We start from the raw sequence: 23,919 nt of genomic DNA, 5'->3' as shown, positions 1-23,919 counted from the left end.
GGCCAAGTGGGGAAGCTGGGAATGATCCCAGGTTTTCTGGTGTCCCATTGTGCAATTCTATTTCATTCCAATTTACTTGACTCGCCAGGGTTGCAATAGCAAGCAGAGAAGCTGTAGAGTGACTCAAATACAGCAAAACACAGTACTGAAAATTCTAATTATCTTCTTGAGACTAGGGGCTTAATTTGGACGTCAGAATGGGCTGAAAACCAAAAGATAATTTCATGACTCACTGGCTTTACCATATACATACTTTGCTTCCCATACATCACATTACAATCCTCCATGCCCCAACCACATCAATGCGGCCCTTGGTCAGACCACAGACTACAGGCCTCTGGGTAAATGTTGGTGAGTACATATGAGGCAGGATGTCTCCAAACTCCCTCTATTTAAAATTGGGTGCTCCTTCTCTGTGTCAGTGATATGCAACCTTGTGGTGCTTTGTATCTATGTAGCCGTAGTTCATGCCAGGAGGTTAATTGGGATTTGCCATTCTTAAGCGCTTTGTGGCTTTTGTCAGGTTTTTTGGTGGTGTATGGGATGGGCACTACATGCAGATCCAGCTCTTAAATGTGTAGTGGCATTATTTAATATAGGATGGACATGTTTGGAACGTCAAATGGTGCCAGTTTCTTCACTCGGGTGAAAGTGTTCTTGTTTGCCTATGAGGTAGGGGCACGTGAAATTGTGAAACAAGTGCAGCTTTCATAAAAACTTACTGAATTTACTTGAAGAATACAAAAATGTGTATGGCTGGTTTCTCAAATGAAAAATGCATGTGAGGACGTGCTTTGAGTATAAAAGTAATGCGATAAACTGTAATATCCTATACTTCCTAGTCATAGATGCTCAGCCTGCATGTGTGATGTCACAGAATGTTGGAGGTGTGCAGGGCTGGACTGGGAACCAAAACCGGCCCTGGCAAAGTGCTCAGCAGCCCCCCCCGCCCTCTCCTCTCCCCCAGAGGGCGGCAGGGGTGTTGTTGGGGGTACCGCCGAGTTCTTTGCCAGGGCTGGTTTTTGGACGAATTTGTTACAGGGCCGACTTTGCAGGTGTGCTGCAAAAACGGCCCTGTAACAAAATCGGCCCCCACCCGCAAGGCGCACCGGGGGAGTGCCCGGTGCCCGCTACGGCCAGTCCGGCCCTGGATGTGTGTGCATGCTTTGAATGAATGATTGGTTAGATTGAGTGGGGCTGAGCAACAAGATGCTGCTCCCGGTGGGGCACCCTGTACCAACCTACATGAACTATTAAATCTACTTACTACATCTCTGGCTCCTGGTTTACCTATCCTGACAGCTCATCTTCAATTACAAAAATAAACCAGTAAGAAACGAGTTTGATATCGGTTACAGTTTTACTTTACCCACAAGTAGCTGCAGCCTCTCGTGGACAAACATTACGCTAAACCGCATGATTGAAATTGTAAGGGGGACACCTCACATAGGAAAATTACTTGTTACCACAGGAAACTATGTAGAGGAAAAACCGCCTCTCGGTCAGGCATATTCTTCTCTTACATATCTCCCACCGTAAAAATCGCTCGATATTTAGAGTTATATTAAATGTCTTTGCTTGTTTACGCATTTAGCTAAAGGCAACACTTGGGAACTAAACGAGGGTGTGCCTCCGCAGTCAAAATGTAATAGGGTCTGAGCCACAGCTTTATTTCCCTATATTTCTCACTAGTAGCGCAGCAGGGATGGCAAATGATACCAAGAGGCTCCTGTGCGCATTCGCCCCCACCCCCCCTCTGTCTAAGCCATTGTTACCTCCCAGCCCACGCAACACCTTTGCTTTCAATGCTGGTCTCGTGCATGATGCACCTGTGTACAAATGTGCCTTTTAGGGTTAAATTGTGACATATGAAGAAAACGTTGTTAACTTTTCGATTAGCAAACCTTTGAGAAGCCGTGGAAGAGGTCGCAGGTGCTCCAGAGACGAACAACTGAGACGTGACACGCGCGCCCACCAGCGAGCGCGAGGTCAGGCCTCCGGAGCCCACGCAAGGGATTCTAAGCTGCGTCACGGCAGGAGCGACTTGACACCCGTCTGTTCTTCAGCGAGCAGGTCAGCCCCCACTCGCTCTCAACCGTCCCCACGCGGAACATCAACGCTCTGGAGCGCATGAGATGAAAGCGCGCTCGCGCACATGTCCCTCGCTTATTACTAGCTCTCTTTTTCGGTCCCCAAACGCTCCCCCACCCCCTGCAAGAAAACAACAGCCCTTCTCTCTGCCTGACACGCGGACACAGAAAGGGGAGACATGAAGGATATGTTGTGCTTTGTTGCCATGGCAATGGTCCCCGTTGGAAAAGGCCAAGTGATTTCAGTCTGTTGACAGAATGATTTGTTGCGGAGTTTCAGAAAAATGTTCTCTTCATCATGTTTTGACTGAAACAACTCATTTTTTCGTGGTTCCCCCCACCGTCTTTGATGTGCCACCGCAGAAGGAACGGCTTTGTTCTGAATAAACCATGAATGCTGTGTCCGCGCACTATTTACGCTTTTTAACCCACTCGGCATCCGTGGAGCAGAACTCTTAATGATCTAAGAGGGCCCTTGGTTCTTAAGCCCACATTAAGTATTTCCAGCACATCTGCGGTCTGTAAGTGTGTTTTCCAACATCGAGGGCACATCACTCATAAAACTCATCCTTCACACCAGAGTGGGCTTAATAGAAAATTGTATGGTCAAAAGCGCCTGGAAACTCGGGACCCATTGCAGTTATTTCTTGTTACTTCCTTTACATTAGGTCTTAAATGATGTCATATCCTAATTTTGAAATATGTCATAAATGTCATCAGTTCTAACTGTTCAGTGAACAGTATTAATAAACTTGGGACAGTAAGTCTATACTTGCAATGGAGAGAGTAAAACTACAAGTTCCAGCATGCAAAGTGTTGTTGGTTGGGAAAACAAGACTGATAGAAATTCAAGTTTATAACTTAGGCCTAGTGAAAGCTAGGACAGCCGTGGCACGTACAGGTAAGAGCAGTGGGCTGGGTGTGGGGTGATTTTGACGGACAATGACGAGGGAAAGTTATTTATGTAATTTTCCATCGTCATCGATCATCAAAATCCTCCCCCCGACTTGGCCCCAGGGCTCCACCGCTCTTACCTGCACGGGCAGTGGCTGAGCTAGGATACATGTTCTAAGGTGTAATCGTGCATTATATTGCATTAGGTTCTCAGAGTCCTTTCTTAGGGCAAGGTTGAGAGGGTGTTGTAAGAAGTTTGGCCTAAAAAGTTGACATTGGGGTAGGTGCCTACATTTCCTAGATATGCAGTATGGGCCTGGTGTGTAGATATTGATAGGCAAAGCACGTTTTCCACTCCATGCTTCAGTGAACCCTTCTACACATATTACTTGGCAAATGACATAGTGTAATGTAGTTTGATTCACTATGGTGTCAATTGTAAGCTTTATGTAGATGTGTGCACTATTATTGGTGGTATGCATTGAGCAACAGACTAAAGGATCATTTCTTACAAAAGGTTTGCTTTTTGATGCTATTTTTGTTGTCCCTCTACTCTATTTGGAATAAAATAAAAAAGTTTAATTAAATCGCATACCATACATTGAATGTTTGATGTAAACTTATTGACTGCTTTTGAATAGCTAAAAGCACAGTAATGGTGTAACCAAGTTTCTTGATATTCCTTCATATTTTATGTAGGTGTCCTGCAGTGGTGTGCTGCAATTCATATATTTCCATAACACTTTTTAGTTTCTTCCTCCACTTTCATCCCTTTCACTACTAAAATTATTTTAATTCGCAATTTGCATACCTCCATTCTAAAGGAGCCTTTACTATATTTCTTTACATTCCATTGACAATAAAATATATTTGTTAAAATATGATAAATCGCATATTAACCCAAGATGCTTCGTAGCTTTACAAATGGCAAAAAAATGGTAATCCGCGGAAAGTTTCCGTGCAATATTAGCCTCCGAATAAAACACATAAAGTGCAATTATGCGAAGAGTACCACCTTTATCTGTACATTGTGGCTGAAAATATCAGACAGCCTCTAATGACAGGTATTAAATGGAGTGCCAGATGATGGAGGTGTTTATAAGCCATGAATGCATTTACTATTCTCCATCCATCCATTGTACGCAATCCACACCGGTTTCTAAAGCTAAAAACATCTGTATCATTTTCGATGATAATTATTCATTTGAGAAAAACATCAATGCGATGACCTCCTCATCTTTTTTCATTCTCAAAATTCTGAGGAAGATCTTTCCATTCATTCCGCAAGACATGCAGAAACTGGTGGAACCGCACTTGCGCTTTCAAAACTTGATTATTGAAATTCACTTTATGTTAATTTACAGCAGAGACTTAGAAACAAACTACAAGTCCTGCAGAACATCACTGGGCACATGCTTCTTAGGATCCCCAAGCATCATTCTGGGTATCATGCCTTGGTTCAAGTCCACTCGCCACCTTTTCGCAAGCACTTTGTATTTCTTTTAAAGCTTTGAATGGATGTGGCCCAGAATATCTGAAACAGAAATTCATTTAGTACAGCCAATCCAGAATCTTGTGGTCCTCCTCAGTCCACAATAGCATGGTTTACAAAGTTAAACGAGCTCATTGGAGAGTCAGGAGCTCCATTCACTTTACAACCAAAAGAAGGAACTCCCTTCCTCTTTCCCTGAAGAAATGCACACCCCTACGTGCTTTTAGGAAAGCCCTGCAAACATGGCTTTTTAACCCCTTCAATGCGCCCGTTGGCCAACAGCCGTCACAAGCACTACCTCAGTAGTGCTGCGCACGTCCGTTGGCCGACGCGGCCGCGCCCACTCATCAAAACTGCCGCACTGCGGCAGAATTGCCACTGCGGTTAAGAGGTTAACTAATCGTTTTTTTTTTTTTTTCCCTGTCAGATCTCCTCCACTTATTTTCATACCCTCTAGTTTCTTCTCTTTCCGCAGTAGGAAGCGCCTGGATGCCTTCAGGCAGCAGTGTGCTGTACAAAAATATTTTTTTTTCATTTCATTGCAACCAAGAACTTACCTTTGTATTTATTAATATAAGGTTTGTAAATTGCGCTCTCTAACCCAAGGGAATTCAGGCACTTTACAAATAATAGATACCAGTAACTGATAACAGATAATAGTACATCACCCTAGAAATGAGGTTACAGGAGTGTAAAAGAGGGTGAGCAGCACTCCACGATTTAAAGAGATGAAAAATCAGGGTGGTACAACCAAAGAGAAGTATCTTTTGTTGTTTTATGTAGTAGAAGATGGAGGGTTGTGAACCAATGACAAATTGAAGAGAGTTCCAAGCTGCAGTTTCATCCCCTGTGAATAAGTGGTTCTTTAGACACAATATTCAGCATTTACCCAACAAAGCGTAGTTTGGTTGTGTTACGCTATGCCAGTGGTCTTCAAATTTTTTTATGCTGCACCCCTCTAGTGAAAAAATCAGCACCAGGCCCCCCTCAAAATTTTTCAAAATTATTGTATAAAACTGGCAATGTTTAAATATGTCCAGACTATTTTAAACATTTGCAGTTAAGTGCTGCTACCGTTTTAAAATGCAAACAAAGAGATGATTGCCAAATATATCAGGTAGGCCTTACAAACGTATACAAATATCCACAGTGTGATTATTAGAAATGGAGGAGGGGTTTGAAGAATATTTGAAGTCCCTTGGCTTTTGACACCTTCTCCGAACTAGTATATAAATGACAAAAGATGTAAGCCCATCTTAGAGCGGCTTACTGTCGCTCATTTTTTTCCTGCTGAAAACAAAGCACAGTAGTCAGCATAATGCTTCTTATGGCCAGAGCATGCCGGGATCACTTGAAGCCCCACTGAGGGCCCGCCCCCTCAGTTTAAAGACTCCTGCGGTATGCTATACCAAGTTATGTTACTTTATGCTATGTAAAGTTATGTTGCGCTATGTTATGCTACATTGCTGGAATTTATGTAGTGTGCAGTCTGGCCTTAGTAGGGCTTTTTGATACTTCTATTTGTCACTGGGTTAATTTTCAATATTATTTTAATGTTTCAATCACAGACTGTAGTCTGATTGTTGCTGTAATTATTCTTTTAGGGTTTTTTAGTCCATATTAAAGACTGTGCGGAGGTTAAAGGTTGTTTTCAAATGAAAAGAATCCACCGTTTTCCTGATGGATGGTCTGTGAGTGTATGATTTTTGTGCCAGAGAAGTGAAGCCTGTTGCCTGTGCCCCTCTTACATCAATTCTTATTTGTTACTTATATATAGCTCATGTCTCTTGCCAGGCGCCCATGCTGCTTTTGATATGAGAGAACTGCAGTTCAGACAGTGATTGATGGTTCATGTGTGCATTATGTTTGGTGTGTGGGTGGTACATTTAGAGGAACTCTGCCTTGTCCTTTATTTGTCATTTTTGGATCCATATGTGGTGTTATATCTATATTTTTGTGTGTGTGTGCCATCTCAAAGAGGCTAGTGTAAAGGAGGTTAGTTGCCTATATGTCATACCTGAAATGTGCAGGATAGATGTAACCTGGACTCTCTAAAGTGTATGTGGTTTCTCCATAGTCCCACAATGGGAAAGTAATGGAGTTTTCCAGACAGTATATTAGCCAATGAGATAAACTTACACGTATTCTTGTGCCTAATAAGAACTGTTGCATATTTGCTTTTGCCGTTTGTTTGTGGTAATTGGTGGTGTTGATGCCATTGCAGCTTACTATAAAGAACACCTGTGCTCTTATTGGTAAGGAGATGATTTACCTTTAATGCTTTCTTTTGCAAGTTGTGTGTGTTGTGTCTCAGTAGCAAGTGTCATTGTGAGCCCTATAATAGCAAACGTTATGGTATATGTGAACCTGTCTGGATGTATTCAACGTCCTCTGCTTAATGCAATTGTGTGTCTGGTTTTGTGTCACTTGTTATGATGGTCAGAACTGTTGCAAGCCTCTTTATGGTAAACTGATTTACACATGGCACACACATTCAATATCCAGCCTCAAGTACAAAACACAATTGATGTTTTTGAGTATGGCAACGTTGTATAGTATTCTGCTTTCTTTACAGTTAATTCATATTTTTACCGTCTATGGTCCATTGCATAATATATGGATATGGATTTAGCAGATGGTTGTAGGTGATTTGGACATCACCTGGTTCACTGTGTGCAGCATTGGCCTAGTGCTTTCTCAAGGCTTCTGCTACATATGATCAATCACACTGTAGCCTAATATGCGTTGCAGTGCTCATTCCTAAAAATGTTTGTAGTTTGGCAAAGTTTTGCCATTTGTCCTCATTCTGTCTAATTCACATATGGAAACTGTGGTAAGATGTATGTGTGACGTTCTGCCTAACGGCTGTTATATTTGTGTGTGGCTTATCTTGATGTTCTTTATTATTGGTTGATAGTTCCTTCTGGATGCATAAGAGGTGTTCAGCCCAATCTGTGTTGTTTGAATTTTTGTGTGCTGTATCTTTATTCTTATTACTTTCCAGGGTTTATGATAGTCAATAACACACCATAACTGAACTGTTTTAAATGCATGAGAGATACTCTGTCCAATAGACATGTTGCACATTCATATGAGGAACTTGATGGCTGTACTGCTGGGTGTTTAATGCTACTTGGTGTATAGGAGGTATTGTCTAATGGGTTCTGATTGATATTTTTGTGTGCATATGCTGGTGATTGGTCATGTTGCGAGTCCCATGATAGTCATTTATAAAGCATTTCTGAGCTGTGTCGAAACGTGAGTGGTGTGCGTATGCCCCCTAAACATCAAAGCTACAATATTGTGGTATGCACATATTGAGGACACAATATTGAATCCAAAATATTGAAAGATACGAAAGTATAGATTTTCTATACCTTACTTCACATAACTGTACCTTGATGATATATATCTTCAAGGTATGTAGATGTGGAGTTAGGAATCTTAAATCTATACTTACTCTACATGCATTTTCCTTTCAATATTTTGGTTTTTGATAGTTTGCTCATACCTTTCTTGTATTTAAATAGTGTTAGCCTTGATATTCAGTAGTACATATAAAAATAAAAAATGTAAAATACAGATTAGGCTTGTTGCCATGCACAAAGCACTTTCCACATTGGCTGAAAAACAAATCTGATTCTAACTGCCGTCTGTGTGGGATAGCGGAAGAAGATATGCTGCATCTCATCTGTACGTGCAAAGACCTAACAGAGGAAATGAGACAGTTTTTATAACCACTTTTCAATCAGAGAGGCATCCGTACATGGAGACAGGCCGTGTTAGCGTGCTTTTCACCTGGGGACACGCAGCTTAACTGCAGGTTTGTGAAATTTTTAGGAAAAGCGAGAAGAAAATGTTAAATCAGATCGGCACTGCAGCTGACAAGGAAAGAGACTGACGTTGCTATAATAATTTTTTTTTTTTTTAACGGACTGCAATATTATAATGTCTTTTAATCGATTTTAACTTTTGAACTTGCAATGACTTATTTGTAGCAATGGTTTTAAGTAACTCTGCTAGATAAAACTAAACTTGAAACAGTAGTACATATTCAATAGTATAATCAGTTGTGTGTTCTAATGTGTTCTGGAGCATGTGTGTTTAAGGCATAGCTTTGTCATTAGTGTTTTTGGGAGAACAATGGTGGATGTCCGATATATACCAGAACTGCTCTTTCTTGGCGATTTACCTAGGGTCCTGATTAGTGTGTTCTGTTGCATCAGTACATGTGCTATCAGTGGCACTGTGCAACCCTTTAATAAGTATGAGTCAGTTACTATGAACATTGAGTGATGACAATTTAAGACGTCAAGTTGCATCCCAGAGCTGAAAAACAGCCAGCTACCACATCGCCTCAAACTACCTTAGCTTGTATGGAGACATACTCGAAAGGAAGGGGAAGAAAGAGGGAAAAACGGATAGGCTCACCCTCCAAAAGTTATGTAGACCTGAAAATCCCTGAATCCGGGGATCAAGAACCTAGCCCTAGGGTGATTGGTATTCACAACACTCACTGGAGTTGGAAGAATTAGATGTCAGAAATAAAAAGTTTTCTTTCTTGAGTCTCGTATGGAGACAGCCAAATCAAAAACATAACAGAATACATTAGCTTAACCCGTTCTATGCTGTCACGATTCCCCTGGTGTGCTGTAAACAACACGAACAGGGGCGGGCCGTGACGAACCCCAGCCGTCATCAGCACACGAGCACCGTAGTGCATGACGGCTGGGGTTCGTCATCAGCATGGAAGGGGTTAAAAACCACACACAGATTACTGTCTAGTACTCCTAAAACATACCACACAGTCAGCTACACAATGTGTAGTAACTAAAACTGCAGGACAATGGGGTCCCACCAACCTCACAGATTTCTAGGCAAATGAGCACATGTTTTCCATACTTTATGACTTCTTATGTGATAATCAAACCTATAACCACTTTTTACGTTACACAATGCACACAGCACAGTCTTAAGGATGAACTACAACACAATGCCTGAAAAATATCACCAAGTGGTAAATCAAACCCCAGTCTGCTAAAAAACCCAATACTATGTGGAAACACACATCCCTGATAGACCACAGTGGTACGAGTCGTTATAATAACAGTTCTACTCTCAACAAAAACTCATGGAAAACATAGCATGTCTTCCATGCTGCCTCAACTGACTCAATAATAGTAAAATTCCTGCAGTTCAATCCTGATCAAAGATGACATTTTAGGCACCAGGAAGAGGTATTGTAGGCATTTACGCCAGCAAACAATGTTTAGGCCCGATGGCGCTTTAAAAAAGGCATGTCCAGGCATCAAAAGAATGGTGTGTCTCAAGTTGTCATCAATATGCATTGCCTTAAGATCTGAACTTAGGTCAAAATTGGCGGGTCCAAACATGAGAATGAGGTTGCCTTTCATGTTTTAGGGCTTGCAAAGGCATGGAGCCTAAAAACCCATCCTTGTTCCAACCGTAGTCTAAAGCTGGACCCAATCTCTAGACAAAATATAAGGCTGCTGTCACCAGTCAACCTCTCCATCTCTTGTTCTTCCACTGTTTGTGTTGTTTGTTATTGCCCTTGTTTGGGAAACCGACGGTGCTTAATTTCTGCTTATGGTTGTGGGTGGTGGGCATAATTTGACCCACAGTAAGAAAGAGAAGGGCTGCAAAGTGTGAAAGAAGAAAAAGCAAGAAGAAAATAGTGATGACAGGAGAAATACAGGAGAAAAAAAACCTGTGTGAGTGAGTTCAGACAAAGTTAGTTTAGGGTTGTGGAAGAACGAGACAAGAGGTGGAATCAAGCTAGGCATGTTCATCTGCGCTTGTGCTCGGTGTACATTGGATACATACCTGTAGATCCTTGGGGTAGTATAGTGTGAGAAAACAGGAGCATAGCTTTCAATGTTGCATTAGGTGCAGCGGCACTGGGGTCGGGAGACATGAAGCCCACTAAGCTGTAATCATTACTATGTTTTACGACTCAATCAGTGGTCTCATTTTCTCTGCTTGCACCAGGGCCCATTGCAACTTTACTATGCCACTGCAAGAAGCTGAGACCTGGAGCAAGTATCAGAATCAGGGGCAAATCTTAGTTGCCCAATTCTAGCCGGATAAGAAAGTTAGCTGTACAATATAACAGCGATAACCTCACAAAACATGTTTTAGATCAAGCCTGGGCAGCGCATGCACTGCTCTGCGAGGCAGGCTATGTTTGAGTATAGACTTGAAGCCCCGCCCAGTCTCCATCCATATTTGTCATTGGATTGTGTCAATCCTTCATAAATGCTGTCTTCTAATTTGTTTTTAGGTTTCTTAGTCCCTCTTTAGTACCGCCTTGTCTTCATTTGTAAACTCCCATGAGGACTGGACCTTTTACTTCTGTTGTAACACAGTATGTCCTATTTAGTCTCTAAGCACTGTTTTCTTTAATGAGTTTTTCCTACTGGAAGCATGACATGCTTTCCTGCAATATTAAGTGTGTCATGCGCGCTTACACTTTCCAAGCAGCCCGGGACAATGACGGGCGCTGAACACCTTGGCTGCTAGGGGGTGTTCCCCTCCTGTGCTGACAGTCTATGAATCCCATTATTCATGACAAGGTCAACTCGTCATAAGCACAGCGCAGGTAACACCCATGACGAGTTGACCTTGTCATGAGCATGTAAGGGGTTAATTGAAATTAGATAGGTCTCGCATTTACAAGAGTTTGAGCTATTGCCATTGCAAATGACAATGCCTTTTATTTATGTGTTAATTATCAAAACAGATCAATAAAAAGCATTGCCATTCACCATGCCAATAGCTTAAACTCTTCGTGAGACCTATTGCATTGCAAATGCTTGTTTTCACAGACAGTTGGGACGCGACAGACTGCAGTCGAGGACTTCATAATTTATGCATGTGTAGCACGCGGTACCATGTAAACGTCTCTTTCGGCTCGCGCCGTACCTGATAGCCAGGAGCTGCACGCGGGGTTCTGCCAGGGGAGGAGGAAACGCCGGGCTTCAAAGACTGTTTGCAGTGATGAAAGGGGCTTTGTAGAAGCTTCCTTTGGTGGCTGCTCGCGCTCTCTCTCTTTGACTTCTAGGTCATATTTGATTAGCTTACAAGTGCACGTCGCTTTCTGTTTTTAATTTGGGAAAATTGCCCATGAAACTTGTTGTGTGCTTAAAACATCGCCAAGCAACTTCGGTACCCAATGGTTGCCTGATGCAAAAAAAACCCAGAAATAAAGGCCGAGTTAAAAAAGTTTGTTTCTCTTATTTTCTCTGTAAATGTTTGACGAGTAAACTTTAAAATATGAAAGGCAACCAGAAGGAGTTTCTGGATTACAGGAAGTGCCGTGCAATCAGATGTTTGCATTCCCCGAACAATCCTGGACGATTCATATGAAGATGCCCCTCTTTTCGGTAAGGGTGTTGACTATGTAATGCTATTAAAGGATCCTAGTGACAGGATAAGTCGAGAGACTAAGAGTTGTGAGCTTTTGTAAATGTTACAAAAACCTATGATCATCTTAAACCAACAAAGTATTAGGAAATCCATCTTCCCTTTTTCTTTTCCATGATGTGATTTTTGTGTGTTCTCTTCAGCTTTTTACATGATCTCAAAGCAGTAACCAAAGGATGATTTTCAACCCATTTTTATACTAGAAATAAAACGCTTTTTCTATAGGAGTCCATCTTCCTTGTTGGTAATGTGCCTAGTGGCATGTACACAAGAACTTCTTTTTTAATGAAAGTACCAATATGTAATGTGTCTGGGACACGCAAAATGACAATGTTTTATGTTGTGGCGTGCTACTTGGAAATTTGGATCTTTGTCTCCCAAGCTTCTCTGTTTCAGAAGCATAAAAGCCTTGGAAGTACACACCAGAACTTGAGGCAATTCGTGTTGATATTCTTCCACGAGATTTGACTTAGTCAATTTTCAGAGCTATACCTCTCTGACGAGCTCTAATAAGAGCGAAACACATGTCAGCTAGAAGCGTCTCATATGAAAAAAATGGGATAAAATATATCTTGTGGAAGAATAGCAACAAGAAGAGACTCAAGGTCTCATGGGTGCATGCAAGGACTTTAAATGACATATTGGGCTTTTGCCGGAATTTCTTTAACGTTGTGGGATATTGAGGTGGCAGCTTCCTCTCTTGTTCTCACACCTTGGGAATATATTATTGCCAGTGGCATAGCAACGATGCCATGGGCCCTGGTGCAATCAAGGAAAATGGCCTCTTTGACAGCTGTTGGGTTAATAAAATACAGCAATTATCAGGGTTCAATAGGCTCCTCCGGGCCCGGTGCACTGCACCTCCTCCACCCCTGGTAGCTATCAATCAATCGATCAATCAATCAGGGACTTGTAAAGTGCAGCTACTCACCAGTGAGGGTCTTAAGGCACTGGGGGAGTTGGGGCTGCTGCTTGGACTAGGTGGAGAATCATTCAAAGAGCCAGGACTTGAAGTCCTTCCTGATTTGGGTCAGTGACGGTGATTGCCTGGGGTGCAGGGGCAGGGTGTTTCAGGTCTTGGTGCGAGGTAGGAGAACGATCTTCCTCCTGTACCTATGATTGTGACTGGCTTTCTTTTGAGTTAGCTCTTGTCAGACTGAAGAAACTAACTGGCCAGTGTGTCGGGTAAATTTTTTACTACTAAAAGAATTCAGCAAAGTACATATTCACATACTCCTACCTGCTATGGATAGCTTGACAATATTTGACAATTACATGCAACGTTTTGCTGGAAATAATGAATAATATATTTTTTGGTACAACGATGTTTCTAAATTTCCATTTTAATTTAGGTTACCAACGCTGCTTACAATACCTATGGCCTGTTTATAAGTGGTTAGTTAAATTGTGATTCCATTACAAGTGTTGCAATTGGTAACTTACGGGTTCAATAACGGCTGCAGCCATCATTACATTTTGGCAGGTAAAACCTGCCAGAATTTATCAACAGCAATAGGCCCATTATTTACCGAGATGTGGATTTTGGTGCAGGGAGCACCAAAATCGACAAGGTCGTCCCCAGAAACTTGAAATATGCAAGCATTTTTTCATGCACTAAATTTTTAACATCTCAGTGATGGATTGTTTTCAGATGGGATAATTATTGCCCTAGTCACTGGCTAGTATGCAAACACTCGTCTAAGGCTGCCTTGGCTTTCCTGGACAGAATTAATAAAAGTCGTTATTTGATATTGAGACTCCTTAGGAAAGATCAAAGTTATTAACATCCTTTTGGCCATCTTCAAGAAGACTTTTTAGCAGGTGAGGAATCATATGTTCTCCCTGGGAGCAAGTCAGCCCAGTTATGTTATGTTCATTTATACACAACCTGCTGTGCCTCATAATTCTTTGGGAACACTGGTGAATTTCCACATGATTCTGTTGTTAGTATAGCAGATTGGAGTCTGATGCTGTTTGGGGTGTGCATTGTGGGCTCAGGCCATATTCTTGGCTTGGTGTCTATTTAACTTAGCTGTGGGTGCAGGTTTTTTTGGTCAATAGATATGCCTGGAGTGATCTGCCAATTGCGTGAACCAGAAAAGGAAACTTCATCTGTGACTAAGGGTCAGATGTATCAAAGGGTTTTACCCATTCGGTGTCTATGGGAAAATGTGTTCATACATATGGCCCTAAGTATATTCTCCCCGACAAACACCGAGGCTGAAGCTCGTAGCGGGGTGAAATCCTGCCTGTCATGTGTCAAAGATGAGGCTCTATTCTAGGAACTGTCCAAGGTGAGGGACAACTCATTTTTCAAGCTCATTTGTGAAATAGTAGTTAAGCCATTTCAGTGGTGCAGTAGTTGCCCAGGGTCAGTTATCCGAAAAAGAGCTGTTTGAGGAGGAATACGAGGAATGGGTTTTAGGCCTCAGTGACACTGTTAGTTGAGAGGTAGGAACTAAAAATCAGTGAAGGTTTTGCAAGGCTCGGAGGGACGGGGGCTATGAAGTAATATTAATATTGCTGGTTTTAGTAATCTGACACAAAAGTGGAGAGTGGGAAGGATTTAGATCTCTCGTAGATGGGGAAGGTTTTGAAGCATTTTTTGAGCAAACAGATGCCTAGCATAAAATCGAGAGGGGGATTTAATTATAGGTATTGTGAGCTTTGTCCACAGAGAAAATGTTAAACTTCTAAGCCCGTACGAGAGCAGGTGGCCTGCTTGGATCAGTAAGGTCACATACATTTCATTTTCAGCGGTGGAAAATTGTGTGTTCAGTGATTGATTCTTTATTGCTTAAATAATAACAATCATTGCAATTAAAACATTAAAACACACCAATAAAAAGAAACACAGTTCTCAGTTACTTTAAGCAATATGCAGTTAGGGGTATGTGAGTACCTCCTCCTTCATTTCACAATGTTCTTTCATTAATAGATATAGTTCACAGTTCCAGGTGGTAATTTCAAATATTTTCAATTATTTTTTTAGAGATCTGGTATTCATTGCAAAGTGAGGTACAATAAAAGATCTTCAACAGCCGACAAGTGTTTCACCGTACAGTGTCAATCAGACCAGGGCTTTCTCAAGGCTGAAATAAGATCGAACAAAACATCTGTAATACTTTGTACAGACGAAAAGGCATAGTCACCACCAAGTGCTATGTGAGGTGGTTAGGTAATGATAGTGATTTATGTGCCAAGCATTAATATTTGCGTTTCCTAAAAGTGATGTTACTAAAAGACTGTGAAGAAGAAGGTGTGAAAGAGTAAAAGTCAAAGTGGAATTAAAGAGTGACGTAAGGGCTTACAGGCATAGAGTACTGGAATTTGCATGTAATTTAATTCTGGTACGGGCATTAGGCATAGGGACATAACACATTTAATGATAGCGGCATATGAGTCATGAACTTTAAGCAATATTCGACTGAACAAAAGATTGTTACAATGGTTATATGCCGCAACACAAGACAACACCGCACATAAACATCTCCTTTGGACAAACACAATATATTCTTAAAACTGATAATGTATTATCATTACATTCCCAAGAATATATGGTAAAAACTAGCAGTCAACGTTATATTACATTGTGCAAATATACAATAAAGTGCCACTGTACATAAACTAAATCATTACATGCCAATGTGAAAATAAGCATTAAGGTGATGCTGAATAATTAAGACCTGTTATCTGAAGTTGATTTAAGTTTACAATTTCAAACCAAAGGTTACATTGTTTAAATAAGCAAGAAAGTGCATCAATATGTTTATGATGTTCCTATAGGGCCTAATTCTAGAGGTAATTGGGTACTAAATCGTTCAAGATGTGAACGTTCATAAGACAACCAGTATGGTTCGTGATTCCTTAAGATAAGCCTCTAGAAGTGAGTATTATTAATTTGTCACCACTAGCTAAATAATTGACCAGTTGACATAGTAAAATGGACTCCCCTGATAAACATAAGATAAGGGCCTGGTGGGCTGATCTCACCCCTGCTTTAAGAAATAAAGGTTTCAAAAGTGTGCGGCAAATTTTAAGCAATTCAGGGCATGCACATACTATATGTAATTAGGTTTTACGGAATCACCCACACAGTCTACATTTAGTATTTGGCCATTGATGAATTCAGAGCAGCGTACCCTCCTTGGTTGAATTTATGCCCAATCTTATTTTTAGAAAAGCTTCTTTCATTCGGGCAAAAAAAATAGGCGCTCAGATCAGGCTGGATTTGCAAAGACTGATGAGAGTTACTCACAGACTATAAATACGTTTTGGCCGCTAGAGTTATTTTGTACGCTTTAAAAGAATTATTATTATTTTTTTTTAATTGTTTAAAACTAGGCATTGTCAGTTCTGTGAGCCCTATCTGCTAATCGAAACTCCGGAGGCATATTGTGATATGATATCGCCGAGTTTAGGAAGTATGACATATAGTACACATTCACGTCAGAAGCTTTTTGTTTGTCTTTTTTCCAGTTGTTGCAAGTAAATGAAACTTACACAGGATGCCCTCATTGTAATCACTGGCTTATGTCAATATGTGGGTCTAGTAGTTTAGTGGACTCATGTCCAATTCAGGAATCTACATTGAATCTGAAGGCCTCTGGTCTGGATCCTATCAGATCAGATCAGACTTTAATCCTTCTATGGTCGATAAAATGAGAGCCATTGAGTTGGAAAACAATAAACATGTATTAATTAGCATTAAGATGCCCGAATGGCGGAACATTGACTTTAAAAATACACACACTATGTTATGTAAAAACTGTTGGAGATTTGAAGCCATGCCCACAGCTCTGCATAGGTTGGGCAGGTCAGAAGACAACGGGGCTCTCTCTTGTCAGCCAATTGTGTGCTGACACAGGAGTCTATCTCTAACTCGGATGCTTGATTCCGTTCTGGGAAGGACATGGCTTTTGTAGTTCGGACTGGACTGTTCCCATGGGGCACAGAGTCAGAGCTGATTTGCATATCGCCATTGTCTAACCCAGGGTGGTGTGGAGTGCAAAAAAACGATGGATTTGGGCCCAGATCTTTGGACTGGGTTGAGTGTGTGACATTGATCCACATTCGGTCCATCACCTGTTGTGTTTGCATATTCCGCCCTAAGTGCGCTGGGGATGCCCAGATGTGGGTCCCAGGCACTCCACACCACTGGAGTCAAGCTAGCCGGGCTGATGAGAGGTGTTACCTCGAAACCGGTCCGGTCCTCGGATGCTTGATTCCGTTCTGGGAAGGACATGGCTTTTGTAGTTCGGACTGGACTGTTCCCATGGGGCACAGAGTCAGAGCTGATTTGCATATCGCCATTGTCTAACCCAGGGTACTGTGGAGTGCAAAAAAACGATGGATTTGGGCCCAGATCTTTGGACTGGGTTGAGTGTGTGACATTGATCCACATTCGGTCCATCACCTGTTGTGTTTGCATATTCCGCCCTAAGTGCGCTGGGGATGCCCAGACGTGGGTTCCAGGCACTCCACACCACTGGAGTCAAGCTAGCCGGGCTGATGAGAGGTGTTACCTCGAAACCGGTCCGGTCCTCGGATGCTTGATTCCGTTCTGGGAAGGACATGGCTTTTGTAGTTCGGACTGGACTGTTCCCATGGGGCACAGAGTCAGAGCTGATTTGCATATCGCCATTGTCTAACCCAGGGTGGTGTGGAGTGCAATAAAACGATGGATTTGGGCCCAGATCTTTGGACTGGGTTGAGTGTGTGACATTGATCCACATTCGGTCCATCACCTGTTGTGTTTGCATATCTCTAGAGGCATGGCACTGGTAAACTCTTTCACTGATCATTAAAACCAACCCAATACCAGTGACTTTTCCATGCTCCAAGACACTCTTTTCTGGGGAACAAAACAACATTTTAAGATTGATCACACATTGTTAGCCGGTATTGTGCGACTATCATTCTTGTCCCACCACAACTTTACATACAAAGTGTACACTAATATATGCACATATTTCTTCTCTTAGAAATGAAGTTGATCACAAATAGTAAGGCATTGTAAATGTCCGGAGTTGCTTCAAAAGTCAGCATTGGCTCTTGGATTGGCTGCTGCATGAAATGCAGTATGCTTTTTGTAAGTGGAACAGAATGTTTTTTCAAGCTAGCCCCGTGTAGGGCTAACAGCTTGAAGTAGCTATGGCATTCAATCAGAGTGTTAAGTTTTTCCTCTTAGGAGCGCTAAGGAGGTCAGGTGTGGAGGTAACGTGTAATTTTCAAGGCAGGATTCATTCTGAGCTGCAGTTATAAAGCCTCCGGTGTGTCTAGAAATACCGACATTCATAAACCAGTATTTGGCTAGTTTTATTCGAAGAACATGTTAAGAATGCAACTGCATTGACAACGTGTTTGTCACTGCAATTAGAGGGACCTCAAAGACTGGATTACTAGAAGATGTGGAATACCATTAGATTCTTTCTCCGGCTGTGGTGGCTTGTCTGATTCACCAAGTGACATCTATTGCTTCAATATTGAAAATTGCAGTTTAACAGCTCAGCAGTGCTGCAAACCTAAGCATGTACTTTACCGGAAAACAATCATAAACCAGCCTGAGGCTGGTTTATGTATAGTTCCTCGGGGGTGCAGCCGGCGTGTTCCACCCTCTCTGTGTCACCCTTCCCCTGGGGCACTATGGAATTACAGAAGGGGCTCAGATGCTTGTGTATCCCCTTCTGAGTTACTGAGAGTGCTGCAACACAGGAAACACCAGCGCCATCATGAGAGTGTGTTCCATCATTTGCAAGCAAACGCGGTCCCATGCAAATGAGGAAATCACTTTGCCTCTCTGCTTGTGCCCTATTACGAATGCAGGTGCAGAGTCAAAGTGGCCCCTAGGCGGAGCACTGAAAGTGACCCACAGAAAGGTGGCGCACAGTAAGTACATCCCCTGAGGGCAGCACTCTACGGGTAAAGGGGGACCCATCTCTGTATACTTTTCAAAGTGCTGGCAGGCACTCAGTATTTCCCTTAAAACGCTACCCCCAGGGCAGGCATGAATTTGTGTCTGCCCTGGGGCAGAACATTCATCACAATAGGATGCTCTATCCTGGTCTGCAATAGACTCACTTTTAGAAAGTTGTACTATGGTGCAAGTCGGAACTGTGCGCTCTGCCTATTATAGTGCCCAATAAATGGAACCTCATATGTATTGGACCACGGTGCGACAGAGTGCTTTCTATTACATCAGGGGCTGCACAAGCGCCTATGATTGTTCTGTAGTACCAAATTGCCATGGGGTTGCAAAAACAGGGCTCACACGCTTGGTGCACCCACATGGAACTTTTGTTTTAATATTGTACATTAAGGATTTATCAACTCTTCTGTGGCTGTGTCCTTAGTGGAACTCTTTTATATGAGTTTGCTGTAGCCTCTGTCCTAACATATTTCTCATCTGAGTGCCTTCAGTAACCCCTTTGTGTTCATACAGAATGGAATACACCTCTATCATAGCCGGAATGTTCCTTCCTCTATATCCATTGTTCTCTTCACTTTCCGTACTTACTTCCTCTTCTTCTATCTAATGTCGTATCTTTCTAATGTCTTTCTCTGTGGCCATTTTCCCCCTTTCTTCTCCTCTATTAATACACTTACTCAAAAAGCATTCCTATGGTATCCATTCATGTTTTATGTTATTTATGCTGGATGTCTCCCCAGTTGTTCTTTCTACTGTAGAAGAAAGGGCACATTCTCCATCTCTGACTCATCTATTTTTTTGAAGGTTGGCTGCTCTCTTTCATTGAAGCGCACACACCCACCACACACATACATTTACACACATATGCCCTTTGACATATTGTTTCAGTGATAAATTATCCAGTTTAAGTTTCCTGTTCTCAAACGAAATGTTTACCATTTAGCTTCAATGGAGCTACTAGTTCTGTGAAGCGATTGGCACCCTTAGGTCCTCTTATAACATCAAAAGTCAGGCAGCACTCATCATGCCCCAGAAAGGTGGTTGCACTGGCAGTGTGATGAGATGTATAGCAGCTAGTGTTTGGCACTCTTGTCAGCACTGGCTCTTACCAACCCAGCACCCTTTGTGCTACTTAAAAAGCCTACATGACCACAGCAACCTACTCAACTTACTTAAAGAGGTGTATGGCCAGTGCTTAGTAGTGGAGGTGGTTGTAGCAGGTGGGCACTATCACTGATTTTTGTTGATTGGGCTTGTTTTTCATCATAAGACTTTTAGCAAGAGTGGGAGAGAGAATGGCAGAAGTGGGAGGAAGAAGGAAAAGATAAAATTGTGACAAAGAAGAAAGCAGGGATAAAAAGAACCTGCAAGAATGATATACAGTGGGAGGAAGTGTAGAATGGTGGAAGGAAGAGACATGAGATGGACTCAAGACTGGGCAGCCTTGGTATTTGGCAACCCTGACATTCCGAAGTACATGCATAAACTTTGCAACCCCTGCACTTTTTTTTATCTTAAATTATGCACTTGTGTGTCACAGATATATATTTGTCTCACCCTGGTCTCACCATTCTCTCCCTGCACATTTCCCTCTCCTTATTTGCAAGTATATGGCCTGGGCAAAAGAAATATTTGAAAGAGACAAATGGCAGTTTGGATGTAGTAGATGGTCACAGCACGCTGTGAGCACAATTTCCCAGCTTACGTGTCCCAGAAGCTCCAACGGCTTTCATCCTGCAGCATAACATCTCCACAGAAAGGCAACAATGAAATAAAATGAATATTTAACCAACTCAGAGGAGAATCTCTAGGGTAGATCTTCAGTTTACTTTTGGCCTACAGGTGGTGCTAGCCAGCTGTGTATTAAACCTCATGGTGTGGACTTCAAAGAGGTCCCAGCGGCATCAACTGGATAAGGTACCGCAGTGTACTTTTTCCTGTGCATGTGATGTTCTACTTTTGATGTGTGCGTCTTTGAAGTTGATGATGATTTGCGCCGTTGACAGCTAGACTCATGGCTCCATTAAAAGGTTTTCAGGGTTTACGTGTTAACAGCAGCGTTGCCTAAATTAAATATTTTTATTAACCACATATTTTTATTAGTTTGTAGGGCCTTATATTCAAACTTTGTTTTAAAGGAAACATGATTGCTGTTTTTTATTTGTTTGTTAAACAATTTTCATTAAGGACTTGACAATATACATACAAGATAAGGCTACAAAAGAAAGATCCAAAAATTAAAGATCTTCTAATCCCTTCCTTGCTTCTTCCTCCACAGGATCCACAATTTAGTTTGTTTGATAAATCACTTTCCACATAACTACATAATGGAGAAATGTGCCAGATTACACACTGGGTGATCTATTTTGATCCCTGTTCACAGGGGTGTAGCTTAGTCAGTGAGATTCAGGGGGTGTGAATCTCAAATTTCTCAATAAAGCAGTGTGCTGCAGGGTGAATGGGTGAAATGACCAAGGTGTAGCAAAGACTGTTCCCATGAGGAGCAGAATCAGTACAGATTTAAATTAGGTGAACCTCTTGGGCTGTTTTAGAGTTTGGCAGACACAGTACTCTCCTCACAACAGAGACAGAGTAGCCTATGCTGATTTCAAGGTCCACCCACCTGATTTTGAGTTGGGTGAACCACACGTTTTACATTGATTGAATAAAATTTACTCCATTGGGGTAAAACTTCCTCTTACAGGCTGACTAAGTAGGAGCCATCGAAGGTAAGATTGTCTGCCCTGTTAACAGTGGATGGGCAGATGGCTTGTTTTTTAACTCCCTGTCATCATCAGGTATATCCCTGTAGCGGGAGGCAGAATGCCACAAGAAAAAGAATCCCATGGTGTAGAGTCAATTTATTTTTTTGTTTCAAAAACATATTTCCACTTAAGGATTCTTTTATTTTTTTTAATTAAAAACTTCAGAAAAGTTTGATAGCTGACTGTCAGATTTAACAGAGCCACCAGACAAACTTTTCCTACATTGACATGATGGTAATGCAAATGTACAAAAATGTATACAAGGCAAGCGTTTGTCCTATTACATTTTTGGGTGCTTTATTGTCAGTAGTACGACTGGAAACGTGAGACTGGACAGCTATTCAAGCCTACTACTGCCAACATTAGTGAATGCTAAATAGTCAGACCCTCCAGAATTTCGCGATTTTGCTTTTTGCTGCAAAATGGGCACTTTTGCAAAAATGCCGCGATTTTTACAAAAGTGCCCGTGAAATCGGCACTTTTGTAAAAATGCCTCAATTAGGGAACACCTACCCAGGGCCAGTGAGTTTCAGAAAGGAATAAACAGCTACAGCTTTGCAAAAGGTTAGTTCCGCTTTTCAAATACTTCGACCCTTTTGGAACGTTCGGGTCCGAGGGCAACACAAGTTACTGCAGCACAGCCAAGAAGATCTAAGTCTATACCACATGGATGCCTGCGCCCTGTCTAGTGCTGGGAACATGCATGGGAGCTCTTTACCGTTGGATCCAGTCCTATTCCAAGAGTGGTCAGCTAGCAAAATTAACCCCTGGGGCATGTGGCTGGCAGTGGCCCCTCTTGAAGCCTCCACACCAGTGCTGGTTTGTAATTGGATGGCTAGTGGTCCACACAGCAGCTCAGGTTCTGATAAGCAGCAGCCACGCCCTGGTATAGGCATCCTCTATGTTCTATTGGTTCCACTCTCACCTTGAAGCCGGTCTTGTTCTTTCTGTGACAGCAAGCCTTCCCTCACATCCCTAGACCCACCCTGCTCCTCCCTCTGAAAATAAACACTAAGCAGTGCCTCAGGCAGTCATGTGAAAACAGGCTTAAAAATAATTGCAGATGTGTGGAGCAGGTGGAGTCAGCTAGGCCCCGGTGCCACTGCGCCACTGATGGACACATACCTGAATACACATTTACTTTGTGTGTAGGTGGAATACATGAGTAGCTAGAACACATCAGAGTTTGTGGCGAGGGATTATAAGAGGAAAGCTGTTTTTAAAACAACAAAAACCACATACACATGGCCATTCTGCAATGCCTGACTTTCATTCACAGACAGAGGAGTCCGAGGTCAGGCAAAGGAAACGGGACACCCTAATAATATACCACCATAAGTGAACCTTCTTGCACCTTTTTTAACCGATGGGACTGTAACATCAAGCTGCTGGATTCGTACGGGCATTGTTGAACGGTTTTTCAAAGATCGCGCCCTGTGTGCTTCTCTTCCTCCCGGAGCTGCTTGCAACCCTACACCCTGGTCCTGCACTGTCTCTACCATAAGTAGCCGCTCTTCAGGCTTCAGCTCGGCTGTTTCTTGTTTATGTGTAAAAGTGGCACCGCAAGGGTTTGGGCTTTACCATCATCTTCCACTTAAATGAACCCTTTTACTTTATTCCTATAAACATGTTTATTCACGGTCAGCCTACCCTTCCCACCAGAGACCCTTGATACACGCAGATGCGGCGAGATAGTGATAGCATCCTGGGCGCTGACGGAGACCCCAGCACCCCTGGTGCACAGACTTCATGCACATTAGTACCCTTATCTGTACCCCCCTCAACGGGCATCCGACATGCGAGCTCCTGCACACTTGTGCATAAACGATGGGCAGCGGATCTCGCCGGAACACACTTAGCCAGGGTCACTAGCACATTTCATATATATTCGAGTGCAACTGACCTTGTGCATGCGCGTCTAAAGAAGCTCCGGGAGCTAAAGCAAATGGAGAATTGCATTTCCATGGGATAACAGCCTTCACCTGTGGGCTGCTTCCACTGTTCCATATTCCATGTTGCCTATTCAAAGTGGAATACTCTGCTAAAACAGTTTCCATTGATTTAAGGCTGAAAATGAATGATTATGAGTAAAATAAAGTGCCGCAAAAATCTTGGGGGTCTTTGCATTCATTCAAAGAGAAAATATATGGGTGAAGATTTACTACTTTTTGATCAACCAGTCACTATGTATAAATATATTTCAGTTCCAGATTCAAAAAATTAACAAGTTAATATGTCTTAGAGAGATCAGAACCTTGTGAAAACCCAACACAAACACAGCAGACCAGACCCAGGGTCCCCAGACCC

The 23,919-nt window shown here is 42.2% G+C and overlaps 1 protein-coding gene across 3 annotated transcripts in view; it reads right to left on the bottom strand.

Moving 5' to 3' along the window:
- GRID1 (glutamate ionotropic receptor delta type subunit 1) overlaps nt 1-23,919 on the bottom strand; it is a 2,431,615-nt gene that overhangs the window by 2,257,113 nt on the left and 150,583 nt on the right. The window lies entirely within an intron of this gene.

Source organism: Lissotriton vulgaris, chromosome 5 (assembly GCF_964263255.1).
Source record: "Lissotriton vulgaris chromosome 5, aLisVul1.2, whole genome shotgun sequence".
Classification (NCBI taxonomy): Eukaryota; Metazoa; Chordata; class Amphibia; order Caudata; family Salamandridae; genus Lissotriton; species Lissotriton vulgaris.
The sequence above is the reverse complement of the archived record's forward strand: the minus strand, read 5'-3'. Positions and strand labels throughout refer to the sequence as shown.